The sequence below is a fragment of the Oryctolagus cuniculus genome, chromosome Y (assembly GCF_051225735.1).
Source record: "Oryctolagus cuniculus isolate XC-2025 breed Fujian yellow rabbit chromosome Y, ASM5122573v1, whole genome shotgun sequence".
Lineage (NCBI taxonomy): Eukaryota > Metazoa > Chordata > Mammalia > Lagomorpha > Leporidae > Oryctolagus > Oryctolagus cuniculus.
In genome coordinates, this window is record NC_142889.1 from 6,768,234 (window position 1) to 6,782,419 (window position 14,186).

Genomic DNA, 14,186 nt, shown 5'->3' on the forward strand with positions numbered 1-14,186 from the left:
GGTGTCTGTGAGATCATAGAAAAAGGAAGTTATAAAGTTACCGAGAGACTTTGGAGTGCATGCCACTAGTGTTTGGTTCCATTTGCTTTTAAATTGTTGACTTTAAATTTGTAGTATATCCTTAATATGTGCTTAGTGTAGCTTACGATATTTTGTTGATTCACAGAACCTTAAAATACTTTGATTTTTATCATCTTTGTATCAAATATTTTTGTTTATATGTACCATAAACTTTGCAATACATTATTTACAAAGAAATATAATGAATAAAATCACCCAAATTCTCAGAATTTTTAGTTTTCATCCTGCCTGTCTTTGGGCCCATATTTTCATCAGGTAATATTTTCTTTATGCCTAAAGAATGCCTTTTAACATTTATGTGTACGTGATCATTATTTTTCGTGTCAGAAATTGCCATTATCTTAGTTATTTTTTAAAGAATTTTCTTATGAGTTTAAAGTGTACGTTGACAGTCGTTTTGCTTCAACCCAGAACAACTGTTCTGGGTTACTTGACTGCATTGTTTTCCTCAGTAATTCTTGTTCATACTTTTCTTCCCTTTGTAGTATGCCTGTATTTTCTACCACTGATTATAAGCATTATGATGGTAATTTACCTTTATGTGTTTCTTCATGAGTCATTTCCCTGGGACTTGCTGAATTGATCTCTGAGTTTTTTGCTGTGTGCCATGTTTGGAAAAATGCTAGCCTTTTCTGTTTTTCAAAATAATGCTTTCTCACTGCCCTTCATCCATCATCCCATTTTAAAAAAATATGTATGAGCCAGCACCACGGCTCAATAGGCTAATCCTCCGCCTTGTGGCACCGGCACACGGGGTTCTAGTCCCGGTCGGGGCACCGGATTCTGTCCCGGTTGCCCCTCTTCCAGGCCAGCTCTCTGCTATGGCCCGGGAGTGCAGTGGAGGATGGCCCAAGTGCTTGGGCCCTGCACCCCATGGGAGACCAGGATAAGCAGCTGGCTCCTGCCTTCGGATCAGCGCAGTGTGCCGGCCGCAGCAAGCTGGCCACGGCGGCCATTGGAGGGTGAACCAACGGCAAAAGGAAGACTTTTGTCTTTGTCTCTCTCTCTCACTGTCCACTTTGCCTGTAAAAAAAATATATGTATGTACTTATTTGAAAGGAAGAGTTACAGAAGGCCATGGGTGGGTGGGTGGGGGCGTCTTCTGTCTGCTGGTTAATGCCCCATATAGCCACAGTGGCCAGAGCTGAGCTGATCCGAAGCCAGGAGCCAGGAGCTTCTTCCAAGTCTCCCACACAGGTGCCAGGGCTGAAGCACTTGTGCCATCTTCCCCTGCTTTGGTCAGGTCATAGAAGAGAGCTGAGTTTGCCACAACACCAGCTCCCCATCATCCCTTCTTAAAGACTTGGATAAAATGTGTATAAGAGCATGTCAGAATCTCATGGTAATTGAAACTAAAATGTTTTTATCTTCAAAGAGCTCTGTAATGCAGTAGGTAATTCTGGTTTTCCAGAAACTTTTAGAAATGCCTTTTTAAACTATCTCATGCTGCACAGTTCACTTATTCTTGGTTTATTCCTTTTCTTTTATTTTACTGTGTCATTTACCAGTCTGTTAGTGGTCTAAATATGATTAATTTTCTCAATAAATTTACTAAAAAAGATTAATGTTAGTGTTATAAATCCTATATATTCACGAAGCTCTAGAAAACAAATGAATATGTTGAGACTTGGAAGATACCAAAGAGACATAAATTTCATTTCTACATATGAAAAATACTTGTGGCTCAGTACAGTGGAATATGACCAAAAAAAGGTTTCTGAAAGAATTTATGGCCAAAATTTTAAAATTTAATGAATGGTAAGGTCACAGGTCATAAGACTCAGTGAAATTAGGTAACAATGGCATTTGATAAACAGTTGTGAAGATTACATACTTTTGGTAGAATTTTGTATATGTTTATTTCTACAGTAATTTTGTAATTTTTATAGAGATAATCTCATTTCCACTGAATCACCTAAGGTGAGCTTTTACATTTAGTGAAAACTTGATGTGATCCTATCATTGAGAAAGAAAAAAAAAAGTTATCCTATCATTGAGGGAAAAAAAAAACAATCAGTTTTCCTGACTGCTTTTAATTATTTCATTTTAGTTGAAAGCTAAAGACAGGCAGACAGCAATCTTTTTTAAGGTTTTATTTAAAGAATGAATTTTTTCACAGAACTTCAGGAATATAATGGTTCTTCTCCCCTATACCCCTGCTTCCCACCCCAACTCCCATCCCGCCACCTCTCTGTCTCCCATCTACTTCTTCATTATGGTTCATTTTTAGTTTGATTTTATATACAGTGGACCAACTCCACGTTAAGCATAGATTTCAACAGGTTGCATCCACACACATACACACAGCATAGAGAGTACAGTTTGAGAAAAGATTTGCAGCCGATTCTCATAGTACAACTCAAAAAGGACAGAGGTCCTACATGGGGATTAAGTGCATAGTGACTTCTGTCGTTCCTTTAACAATTAACACTCTTATTTATGACATCAGTGATCACCTGAAGTTCTTGCCATGGGCTGCCAAGACTATGGAAGCCTTTTGTGACCATAGACTACATCGTTATCTGGACATGGCCATAAGCAAAGTGGATGTTCTCTCATCCCTACATCCTTCTTTGATGGTCCTTTCTTTCCTCTGAGATTTCACAGAGATCCTCCATATAGGATGTTTTTTGCCAAAGTCTTGGCTTTCCATGCCTGAAATTCTCTCACAGGCCTTTCAGCCAGACAAGGGAGCCTTAAGGGTTGATTCTGAGGTCAATGTTATTTACTGTGAATGTCATTCTAGGAGTCTGCTGTGTGAACTGCTTCCCATATTTGCCTTTCTTTCCTTTTTAATTCTATGATTATTACCAGGCACTTGATGTTACAAATATGATCACTTTTACACTTAAACCTATCCATATGTTGACTTTAACATTTAATATGACCACTTTAACAGTAAAGATGGCATTTGTACCACCAATTTTTATGTGTTTGGAGTCCCATGTCCATTTTTTAGGCTGTACCCTTGGAGTTAAGTCTGCATGACTGTATGCAGAACTGTACTGCTTTACAATTATAGACTACCTCCTCCCTCTCTTATTCCCTCTCTTGTTTTTAACATGTATCTTTTTCCAATTGAATTAAAATACATATGATTAACTCTTATGTTACATAAAGAGTTCAGTAGATAGTATGAAGAAGAGAAAAGGAAAAGAAAGAAAACAGAGGAAAAATACACAAAATAAAAAGTGAAAATAATAAACTCTCCCTCGACAGTCAGGTCAAGGACTATTCAAGTCACTGATTCTAAAAGTGTCATTTTTGCTTCTTTAGCTTTTATTTTAGAAGTTCTGTTCTCCCAAGTAAAGGAGACCATATGGTATTTGTCCCTTTCTTTGGGACTGGGTTATTTCACTAAGTATGAGGTTTCCCAACTTGCTCCATTTTGTTGCAAAGGAACGGATTTCATCCTTTTTTTTTTTTTTTAACTGCCATGCATTCCATAGTGTACATATCCCACAATTTCTTTATGCACACTTTGGTTGATGGACATTTAGGTTGCTTCCATGACATAGCTATGGTGAATTGAGCTGCAATAAACATGGAGGTGCAGATAGCTCTTTGTTTACTGATTTCATGTCCTTGGGTAAACTCCCAGGAGTGGGATGGCTGGGTCATATGGTAGGTCTGTGTTCAGATTTTTGAGGTATCTCCGTACTGTTTTCCACGGTGGCTTTACCAGTTTACATTCCTATTGTTGTTTGTTGATTTCTGTACATGAGCCAATCTAACAGGGTGAGGTGAAACCTCATTATGGTTTTGATTTGCATTTCCTTGACAGCTAGAGATCCTGAACATTTTTTCTTGTGTCTGTTGGCCATTTGATTTTCATATTTTGAAAAATGCCTGTTAAAGTCCTTGGCCCTTCTCTTAACTGTGGTGTTTGTTTTGTTCTTGTGGAGTTTCTTGATCTCTTTGTAGATACTGTTTATTAATTGTTTTTTGGTTGCATAGTCTGCAAATAGTTTCTCCTGTTCTGCACTTTCCTGACTGTTTCTTTTGCTGTTCAGAAGCTTCTCAATTTGAGGTAATCTCATTTGTTCATTTTTGCTTTCACTACCTGTGCCTCTGAGGTCTTTTTCAGGAATTCTTTGCCTGTTGCAATGTCTTGAAGGGTTTCCCCAGTGTTCTTGATTAATTTTACAGTGTCGTGGCATAGATTTAGATCTTTAATCCATGTCGAGTGGGTTTTTGTGTAGGGTGTAAGGTAGGGGTCTTCATACTTCTGTATGTGGGCATCCAGTTTTCTCAGCACCATTTGTTGAAGACAGTGTCCCTGCACTAGGGGTTAGTTTTAGCTCCTTTGTCAAATATCAGTTGGTTGTAGAAGTTTGGATTGATTTCTGGGGTTTCTATTCTGTTGCAATTTTGTCTAGTACCAGGCTGTTTTGATTATAACTACCCTGTAGCATATCTTGATGTCAGGTAGTGTGATGCCTCCAGCTTTGTTTTTGTTGTATAAGATTGCTTTAGCTATTTGAGGTCTCCTGTTCCCCCATTTGATTTCAGCATTATTTTTTCTAGATCTGAGAAGAATGTCTTTGGTATTTTGATTGGTTATCGCATTGAATATATAAATTGCTTTTTGGCAGAATGGACATTTTGATGATATTGACTCTTCCAATACGCGAGAATGGCAGATTTTTCCTTTTTTTATATCTTCTTCTATTTTGTTCTTTAATGTTTTGTAATTCTCATTGTAGAGATCTTTGAAATACTTGGTTAAATTTATTCCAAGGTACTTGATTGCTTTTGTAGGGTTGTCCTTGGAAATTCTTTCTGAGCCATGGCATTGTCTGTGTATACAAAAGCTGTTGATTTCTGGGTGTTGTTTTTGTATCCTGCTACTTTACAAAACTCTATTATGAGTTCCAAAGGTCTCTTATCCCCTAAATACAGAATCATGTTATCTGCAAATAGAGATAGTTTGACTTCCTCCTTCCCAACTTCTGTTCGATTTCTTTTTGTTTGTTTGTTTGACAGGCAGAGTGGACAGTGAGAGAGAGAGAAAGATCTTCCTTTTTGGTTGGTTCACCCCCCAGTGGCCGCTGTGGCTGGCGCGCTGCGGCTGGCACACCGCGCTGATCCGAAGGCAGGAGCCAGCTGCTTATCCTGGTCTCCCGTGCGGTGCAGGGCCCAAGGACTTGGGCCATCCTCCACTGCACTCCCGGGCCACAGCAGAGAGCTGGCCTGGAAGAGGGGCAACCGGGACAGAATCCGGCGCCCCAACTGGGACTAGAACCCGGGGTGCTGGCGCCACAGGCGGAGGATTAGCCTATTGAGTCATGGCGCCGGCTTGATTAATTTTTCTTGCCTAATAGCTCTGGCTAAAATTTCCAGAGTTATATTGAATAGCAGTGGTGAGAGTGGGCATCTCTCTCTCATCCTAGAATTCTGTGGGAATGCTTACAAATATTCCCCCCTCAATGTGATGCTGGCCATGGGTTTGTCATAAATTACCTTGCTTGTGTTGAGGAATGTTCCTTATAAACCCAATTTGCTTACAGCTTTCATCGTGAAAGGGTGTTGTATTTTGTCAGATGCTTTCTCTGCATCTGTTGAGATAATCAAATGGCTTTTGTTCCTCAGTTTGTTAATGTGATTTATCATATTGGTTGATTTTCAAATGTGCAACCATCCCTGCATACCAGGGATAAATCCCATTTGGTCTGGGTGAGTGATCTTTCTGATGTGTAGTTGGATTCATTTGACCAGTATTTTTTTTTTTTTGGACAGGCAGAGTGGACAGTGAGAGAGAGAGACAGAGAGAAAGGTCTTCCTTTGCCGTTGGTTCACCCTCCAATGGCCGCCGCGGCCGGCGTGCTGTGGCCGGCGCGCCGCGCTGATCTGAAGCCAGGAGCCAGGTGCTTCTCCTGGTCTCCCATGGGGTGCAGGGCCCAAGCACTTGGGCCATCCTCCACTGCACTCCCTGGCCACAGCAGAGAGCTGGCCTGGAAGAGGGGCAACTGGGACAGAACCGGCGCCCCGACTGGGACTAGAACCCGGTGTGCTGGCGCCGCAAGGCGGAGGACTAGCCTAGTGAGCCGCGGCACCAGCCTTGACCAGGATTTTATTGAGTATTTTTTCTTCTGTATTCATCAGGGAGCTTGGTCTATAGTTTTCTTTCTCTGTTGCATCTTTTCTAGGTTTAGGAATTAAGGTGATATTGGCTTATTGGGTGGATTCCTTCCCCTTAAATTGTTTTGAATAATTTGAGAAGAACTGGGTTTAGTTCTTCTTTAAATTTATGGTAGAATTCAGCAATGAAGCTATCTGGCCCTGGGCTCTTCTTTGTTGGGAGGGCGTTTATTACTGATTCAATTTCTGTCTGGTTATGGGTCTGTTTAGGTTTTATTTATGGTGTGTCTGTTGTTAAATTTCCATTACCATCTCTAATTTTATCGATTTGAGTCTTATCACCTTTTTCAGTTAGTTGGGCCTATGTTGTGTCAATTTTGTTTATTTTTCCAAAAAACCAAATCTTCATTTTGCTTATTTTTTGTTTCAATTTTGTTGATTTCTTCTTTAATTTTATAGTTTCTTTTCACCTACTAGCTTTGCATTTGGTTTGCTGTAGTTTTTCTAGATCCTTGAGGTACTTAGAGAGTTCATTTATTTTGTGACTTTCCAGTTTCTTAAAGTAGACACCTATTGCTATAAACGTTTCTCTTACCGTTTGCTGTATCCCACAAATATAGATAGGTTGTATTGTCTTCTTGCTTCCTGAAATTTTTTGATTTCTCTTTTGATTTCTTCTACGACCCACTGTTTGTTCAGGAGCATCTTGTTCAGTCTCCACGTGTTTGTATATGCTTTAGAGATTCCCAAGTTGTTGATTTCCAGCTTCATTGCATTGTGGTCTGAGAAGATACATGGTGCGATTTAAACTTTTTTGAATTAGCTGAGACTCGCTTTATGACCTAGCATATGGTCAATCCTAGAGAAAGTTGCATGCACAGGGGAGAAATATGTGTACTCTGTAGCTGTGGGGTGGAAGGCTCTGTAAATATCTGCTAGGTCTGTTTGATCTGTAGTATCAAATAGCTCTGTTTGTTGCCCTGTTGATTTCCTTCCCTCCCCTCCCCTCCCCTCCCCTCTCCTTTCCTTTTTTGACAGGCAGAGTTAGACAGTGAGAGAGAGACAGAAAGAAAGGTCTTCCTTCCATTGGTTCACCCCCCAAAATGGCCTCTACGGCCGGCACGCTGCGCCGATCCGAAGCCAGAAGGCAGGTGCTTCCTCCTGGTCCCCCATGCGGGTGCAGGGCCCAAAAACTTGGGACACCTTCTGCTGCCTTCCCAGGCCACAGCAGAGAGCTGGACTGGAAGAGGAGCAGCTGGGACAGAATCCGGTGCCCCAACCGGGACTAGAACCCGGGATGTTGGCGCCTCAGGCATAGGATTAGCCTTAGTGAGCCGCAGCGCCGGCCATCCTGTTGATTTTCTGTCTGTTTGATCTGTCCCTTGCTGAAGGTGGGGTATTGAAGTCCCCTATTTCTATGATATTTGAGTCTGTATCTTCTTTTAGATCCCATAATAATTCTTTCAAATAGCCAGGCGCCCAGTAATTAGATGCATACAGATTTATAATAGTAATGTCTTTGTGTTGGATTGATCCTTTAATCATTATGTAGTGTCATTCTTTGTCTCTTTTTAATAGTTGGTGTGCTAAAGTCTATTTTGTCTGATATTAGGATGGCCACTTTTTTCGTTTCTGTTAGCTTGGAATACCTTTTTTCCCTTTCAGTCTACAAGCATCTTTGCTGGTGAGGTGTGATTGCTGAAGAAAACAGATAGATGGGTTGCCTTTCATTTTCTTTTTATCTTTATTTAGTCAATATAAATTTCCAGAGTACAGCTTATGGATTACAATGGCTTCCCCCGCCCCATAACTTCCCTCCCACTCACAACCCTCCCATCTCCCGCTCCCTCTCCCATTTCGTTCATATCAAGATTCATTTTCAATTCTCTTTATATACAGAAGATTGATTTAGTATATGTTAAGTAAAGAGTTCATCAGTTTGCGCCCACACAGAAACAGAAAGTGTAAAATACTGTTTGAGTACTAGTTATAACATTACTTCACATTGGACACACATTAAGGAAAGAGATCCCACATGAGGAGTAAGTACACAGTGACACCTGTTGTTGACTTAACAATTTGACACTCTTGTTTATGGCGTCAGTAATCACCCTAGGCTCTAGTCATGAGTTGCCAAGGCTATGGAAGCCCTTTGAGTTCGCCGACTTCGATCTTATTCAGATAGGGTCATAGTCAAAGTGGAAGTTTTCTCCTCCCTTCGAGAAAGGTACCTCCTTCTTTGAAGACCTGTTCTTTCCACTGGGATCTCACTCGCAGAGATCTTTCATTTAGGTCTCTCTTTCTTGTTTTTTTTTTTTTTTTTTGCCAGAGTGTTTGGCTTTCCATACCTAAAATATTCTCATGGGCTCTTCAGCAAGATCCGACTACCTTAAGGATTGATTCTGAGGCCAGAGTGCTATTTAGGACATCTGCCATTCTATGAGTCAGCTGGGTATCCCACTTCCCATGTTGGATCGTTCTCTCCCTTTTTTATTCTATCAGTTAGTATTAGCAGACACTAGCCTTGTTTGTGTGATCCCTTTGACTCTTAGATTTATCAGTGTGATCAATTGTGAACTGAAATTGATTACTTGGACTAGTGAGATGGCATTGGTACGTGCAACCTTCATGGGATTGAATTGGAATCCCCTGGCACATTTCTAACTCCACCATTTGGGGCAAGTCAGCTTAAGCATGTCCCGCATTGTACATCTCCTCCCTCTCTTATTCCCACTGTTATATTTAACAGGGATCACTTTTCAGTTAAATTTAAACACCTAAGAATAATTGTGTGTTAATTACAGAGTTCAACCAATAGTACTAGAACAAAAAAAAATACTAAAAGGGATAAAGTATTACATTGTACATCAACAGTCAGGGCAAGGGCTGTTCAAGTCACCGTTTCTCACAGTGTCCATTTCACTTCAGCAGGTTTCCCTTTTGGTGCTCAGTTGTCACCGATCAGGGAGAACATATGATATTTGTCCCTTTGGGACTGGCTTATTTCACTCAGCATGATGTTTTCCAGATTCCTCCATTTTGTTGCAAATGACTGGGTTTCATTGGTTTTGACTGCTGTATAGTATTCTATAGAGTACATGTCCCATAATTTCTTTATCCAGTCTACTGTTGATGGGCATTTGGGTTGATTCTAGATCTTAGCTGTTGTGAATTGAGCTGCAATAAACATTAAGTTGCAGACAGCTTTTTAGTTTGCCAATTTCATTTCCTTTGGGTAAATTCCAAGGAGTGTGATAGCTGGGTTGTATGGTAGGGTTATATTCAGGTTTCTGAGGAATCTCCAGACTGACTTCCATAGAGGCTTAACCAGTTTGCATTCCCACCAACAGTGGGTAGGTGTCCCTTTTCCCCACATCCTCTCCAGCATCTATTGCTGGTAGATTTCTGAATGTGAGCCATTCTAACCGGGGTGAGGTGAAGCCTCATTGTGGTTCTGATTTGCATTTCCCTGAGTGCTAGTGATCCTGAACATTTCTTCATGTGCCTGTTGGCCACTTGGATTTCCTCTTTTGAAAAATGTGTGTTTAGGTCCTTGGCCCATCTCTTAAGTGGGTTGTTTGTTTTGATGTTGTGGAGTTTCTGGATTTCTTTGTAGATTCTGGTTACTAATCCTTTATCTGTTGCATAGCTTGCAAGTATTTTTTCCCATTCTTTGGTTTTGACTGCACGTGCATCAGGGGTCTTTTCTAAGAAGCCTTTGCCGGTACCTATATCTTGCAGGGTTTCTCCGATGTTCTCTAATAATTTGATGGTGTCGGGTCGTGGATTTAGGTCTTTAATCCATGCTGAGTGGATTTTTCTGTAAGGTGAAAGGTAGGGGTCTTGCTTCATGCTTCTGCACGTGGAAATCCAGTTGTCCCAGCATCATTTATTGAATAGACTGTCCTTACTACAGGGATTGGTTTTAGATCCTTGATCAACTATAAGTTGGCTGTAGTTGTTTGGGTTGATTTCTGGTGTTTCTATTCTGTTCCATTGGTCTACCCATCTGTTTCTGAACCAGTACCATGCTGTTGTAACCAGTACCATGCTGTTTTGATTACAACTGCCCTGTAGTATGTCCTGAAGTCTGGTATTGTGATGCCTCTGGCTTTGTTTTTGTTGTACAAGATTGCTTTAGCTAATCGAGGTCTCCACTGTCTCCATATGAATTTCAGCTTCATTTTTTCCAGATCCGAGAAGAAGGTCTTTGGTATCTTGATTGGTACTGCATTGAATCTATAAATTGCTTTTGGGAGAAGGGACATTTTGATGATGTTGACTCTTCCAATCCATGAGCATGGAAGATTTTTCCATTTCTTGGTATCCTCTTCTATTTCTTTCTTTAAGGTTTTGTAATTCTCATCGTAGAGATCTTTAACGTCCTTGGTTAAGCTTATTCCAAGGTATTTGATTGTTTTTGTGGCTATTGTGAATGGGATTGATCTTAGCAGTTCTTTCTCAGCCGTGGCATTGCCTGTGTATACAAAGGCTGTTGATTTTTGTGCATTGACTTTATATCCTGCTATTCTGCCAAACTCTTCTATGAGTTCCAATAGTCTCTTAGTAGAGATCCCCTAAATAAAGAATCATATCATCTGCAAAGAGGGATAGTTTGACTTCTTCCTTCCCGATTTGTATCCCTTTAATTTCTTTTTCTTACCTAATGGCTCTGGCTAAAACTTTCAGAACTATATTGAATAGCAGTGGTGAGAGTGGGCATCGCTGTGTGGTACCAGATCTCAGTGGAAATGCTTCCAACTTTTCCCCATTCAATAGGATGCTGGCCGTGGGTTTTTCATAAATTGCTATGATTGTATTGATGTATGTTCCTTTTATTCCCAATTTGCTTAGAGTTTTCATCATGAATGGACGTTGTATTTTATCAGATGCTTTCTCTGCGTCATTAGAGATAATCATATGGTTTTTCTTCTGCAGTCTGTTAATGTGGTATATCACATTGATTGTTTTTGCGAACATTGAACCATCCCTGCATACCAGGGATAAATCCCACTTGGTCTGGGTGGATGATCTATCTGATGTGTTGTTGCATTCTATTGGCCAGAATTTTATTGAGGATTTTTGCGTCTATGTTCATCAGGGATATTGGTCTGTAATTCTCTTTCAATGCTGCATCTTTGTCCGGCTTACGGATTAAGGTGTTGCTGGCTTCATAGAAAGAATTTGGGAGGATTCCCTCTTTTTCGAGTGTTCTGAATAGTTCGAGAAGAATTGGAGTTAGTTCTTCTTTAAATGTCTGGTAGAATTCAGCAGTGAATCCATCTGGTCCTGGGCTTTGCTTTGTTGGGAGGGCCTTTATTACTGTTTCAATTTCTTTCTCTGTTACAGGTCTGTTTAGGTTTTCGATGTCCTCATGGTTCAATGTAGGTAGGTTGCATGTGTCCAGGAATCTATCTATTTCTGATAGGTTTCCGTGTTTGCTGGCATACAAGTCCTTGTAGTAATTTCTGATGATTCTTTTTTTTCTCTCTTGCACATTTTAGAATATTTCTTTATGTTTCACTGTGGTGAGTTTAATTACAATGTGTCATGGTGAGGATCTCTTTTGGTCATGTTTATTGGGGGTTCTGTGAGCTTCCTGTACTCAGATGTCTCTGACCTTCTCCAAACCTGGGAAGTTCTCTGCAAGTATCTCACTAAAAAGGCCTTCTAATCCTTTCTCTCTCTCCATGCCTTCAGGAACTCCTAGAACCCAAATGTTGGTTTTTTTAATAGTATCCTGTAGATTCCCAACAATATTTTTTCTTTTCTTTGGTTTGACTGTATGCTTTCCTGTGCTCTGTCTTCTAAATCCGATATTCTCTCTTCTGCTTCACTGACTCTGTTTTTAAGGCTCTCTAATGTGTTTGTCGTTTGATCTATTGAGTTCTTCATTTCATTATGATTTCTCTTCACTATCAGCATTTCATGTTCTACTAGTTGCTTCGTTTCATTTTGATTCCTCCTTAAGATTTCATTTTCTCGAAGGAGATTTTCTATCCTGTCCAGTAAGGATTTCTGTAGGTCGAGAAGTTGTTTTTGAAAACTTCTTATTGTTCTTATCATAAATGTTTTGAAATCCGTATCTTGCATTTCTTCTATCTCATCATCTTCATAATCTTGAATTGGGGTGTCTTGTTCATTTTGGGGGTGCCATAATGTCTTCCTTGTTCTTGTTTCCTCAGTTTCTGCATTTGTTGCTTGGCATTGTGGATGCTCTTTGGATTCTTCTTCCCTTGCTGTGGTGCTTTTTTCTTGTTATACTATGACTGTATTAAGTGGACTGTCTGCTTTTGATGGAGCCTTAGAGGCTTGAGCTGGGTGTGGCCTGAGAGCTCTGTTTGTTCCTCAGGGTTAAGGGTGTGCCAAAGGTGACACTCCCAGGTTAGGCATGGTAAATCTCTCTTTCTTTTCTTTCTTTTTTTTTTTTTTTTGGATTCAGAAGGGAAGTAATTCTGCACAGCTGAGTGGAATTGAAGGTAGTTAGCAGGCGAATGATGTACCCACAGGAGCCATAGATCGGAAGCTGTTTCCCAAGGACCACACAGGGAATCTGTTCTGCACTCAGTGTGGGCTCAAATTCTCTTGCAGTCTCCCACTGGGTTGCCAAGGTTACCAAATTGTTGTGTCTCTGGAGAGTACTCACGTGAATTCCATGAGTTCTCTCACCCACCATCTCTTGTTTCACAGTCTCAGTTCATCAGCACCACACATTCACTAGGTCCCAATTTCCTGTTATTTCACCCCCCCACCCCACTCCCAGAGTTAGGTTTTTCTGCTTAGTTTAGTTTGCCTAGTGAACTTTCTCCCACGGGGTTTCAAGCCTCGTTCCCTCTAGTCTCCTCCTTCTGCTCTCCCACAGGTGTCTCGGGCTATTGAGATTCAGCTCACCTCGTGTTCCAGCGCTGGTGTGTTGATTCTGCCGCTGGTGTCCCGAGCCGTGGGCTCCCACACCCTCCACGCAGGTCCACGTGAATCACTAGTTCCGGAAGAGTTTCCTCTGCTGTTTCTTCCCCTACTCTTCCTTGAACCTGCAGTATCTCCACTTTTATTAAACTGTCTCTTCCCAGACTGTCAGTGTGCTCCCTTCCTATTCCGCCATCTTGCCGCTCTCTGTAGATGGGTTTTCTTTTTAATCCATTCAGCTAGTCTGTGTCTTTTGACTGTAGAGTTGATACCATTTACATTCAGTGTGACTATTGTTAAATACTGTCTTTTTTCCTGTCACCTTTCCTTAAGTAGAGCTGTTTATGTATTTTGGTTTTTCTTTGTATTCTAGCTAGGTCGTTTTCCACATTCATCTTCTTTGTAGTGAAGTTCCTTTTTTTGTGTTTCTGTGCAGCACATACTTGAGCCAGTGTTGTAAGGGCTGCACATGAACATAAAAATTCTTTCAGTTTCTGTTTGTTGTGAAAATCTTTACTTCCCCTTCATCTGTAAATGGTGGCTTTGCAAGGTACGGTATTCTCAGGTGGAAGTATTTTTCTTTTAAAACTTGGAATATATCATGCCACTTCTCCTTGCCTGTAAGGTTTGTGATGAGAAGTCGGGGGTGAGTCTGATTGGATTCCTCAGAGTGTCATCTATCAGTTTCTCTATGGCACATTTTAAGATCTGTTCTTGGCTGGCACCGCGGCTCCCTAGGCTAATCCTCCGCCTTGCGGCACCGGCACCCCGGGTTCTAGTCCCGGTCGGGGTGCCGGATTCTGTCCTGGTTGCCCCTCTTCCAGGCCAGCTCTCTGCTGTGGCCCGGGAGTGCAGTGGAGGATGGCCCAAGTCCTTGGGCCCTGCACCCGCATGGGAGACCAGGAGAAGCACCTGGCTCCTGGCTTCGGATCAGCGTGATGCACCGGCCGCAGCGGCCATTGGAGGGTGAACCAACGGCAAAAGGAAGACCTTTCTCTCTGTCTCTCTCTCACTGTCCACTCTGCCTGTCAAAAAAAAAGAAAAGATCTGTTCTTTCACTGAGCTGAGTGTTGCTACAGTGTGTCGTGGTGAATACTTTTTCTGGTCATGTCTGTTGG

At 41.2% G+C, this 14,186-nt stretch overlaps 1 protein-coding gene across 2 annotated transcripts in view; it reads left to right on the forward strand.

Annotated features, from left to right (window-relative positions):
* LOC149119178 (ubiquitin-like modifier-activating enzyme 1) overlaps positions 1-14,186 on the forward strand; it is a 37,318-nt gene that overhangs the window by 6,413 nt on the left and 16,719 nt on the right. The window lies entirely within an intron of this gene.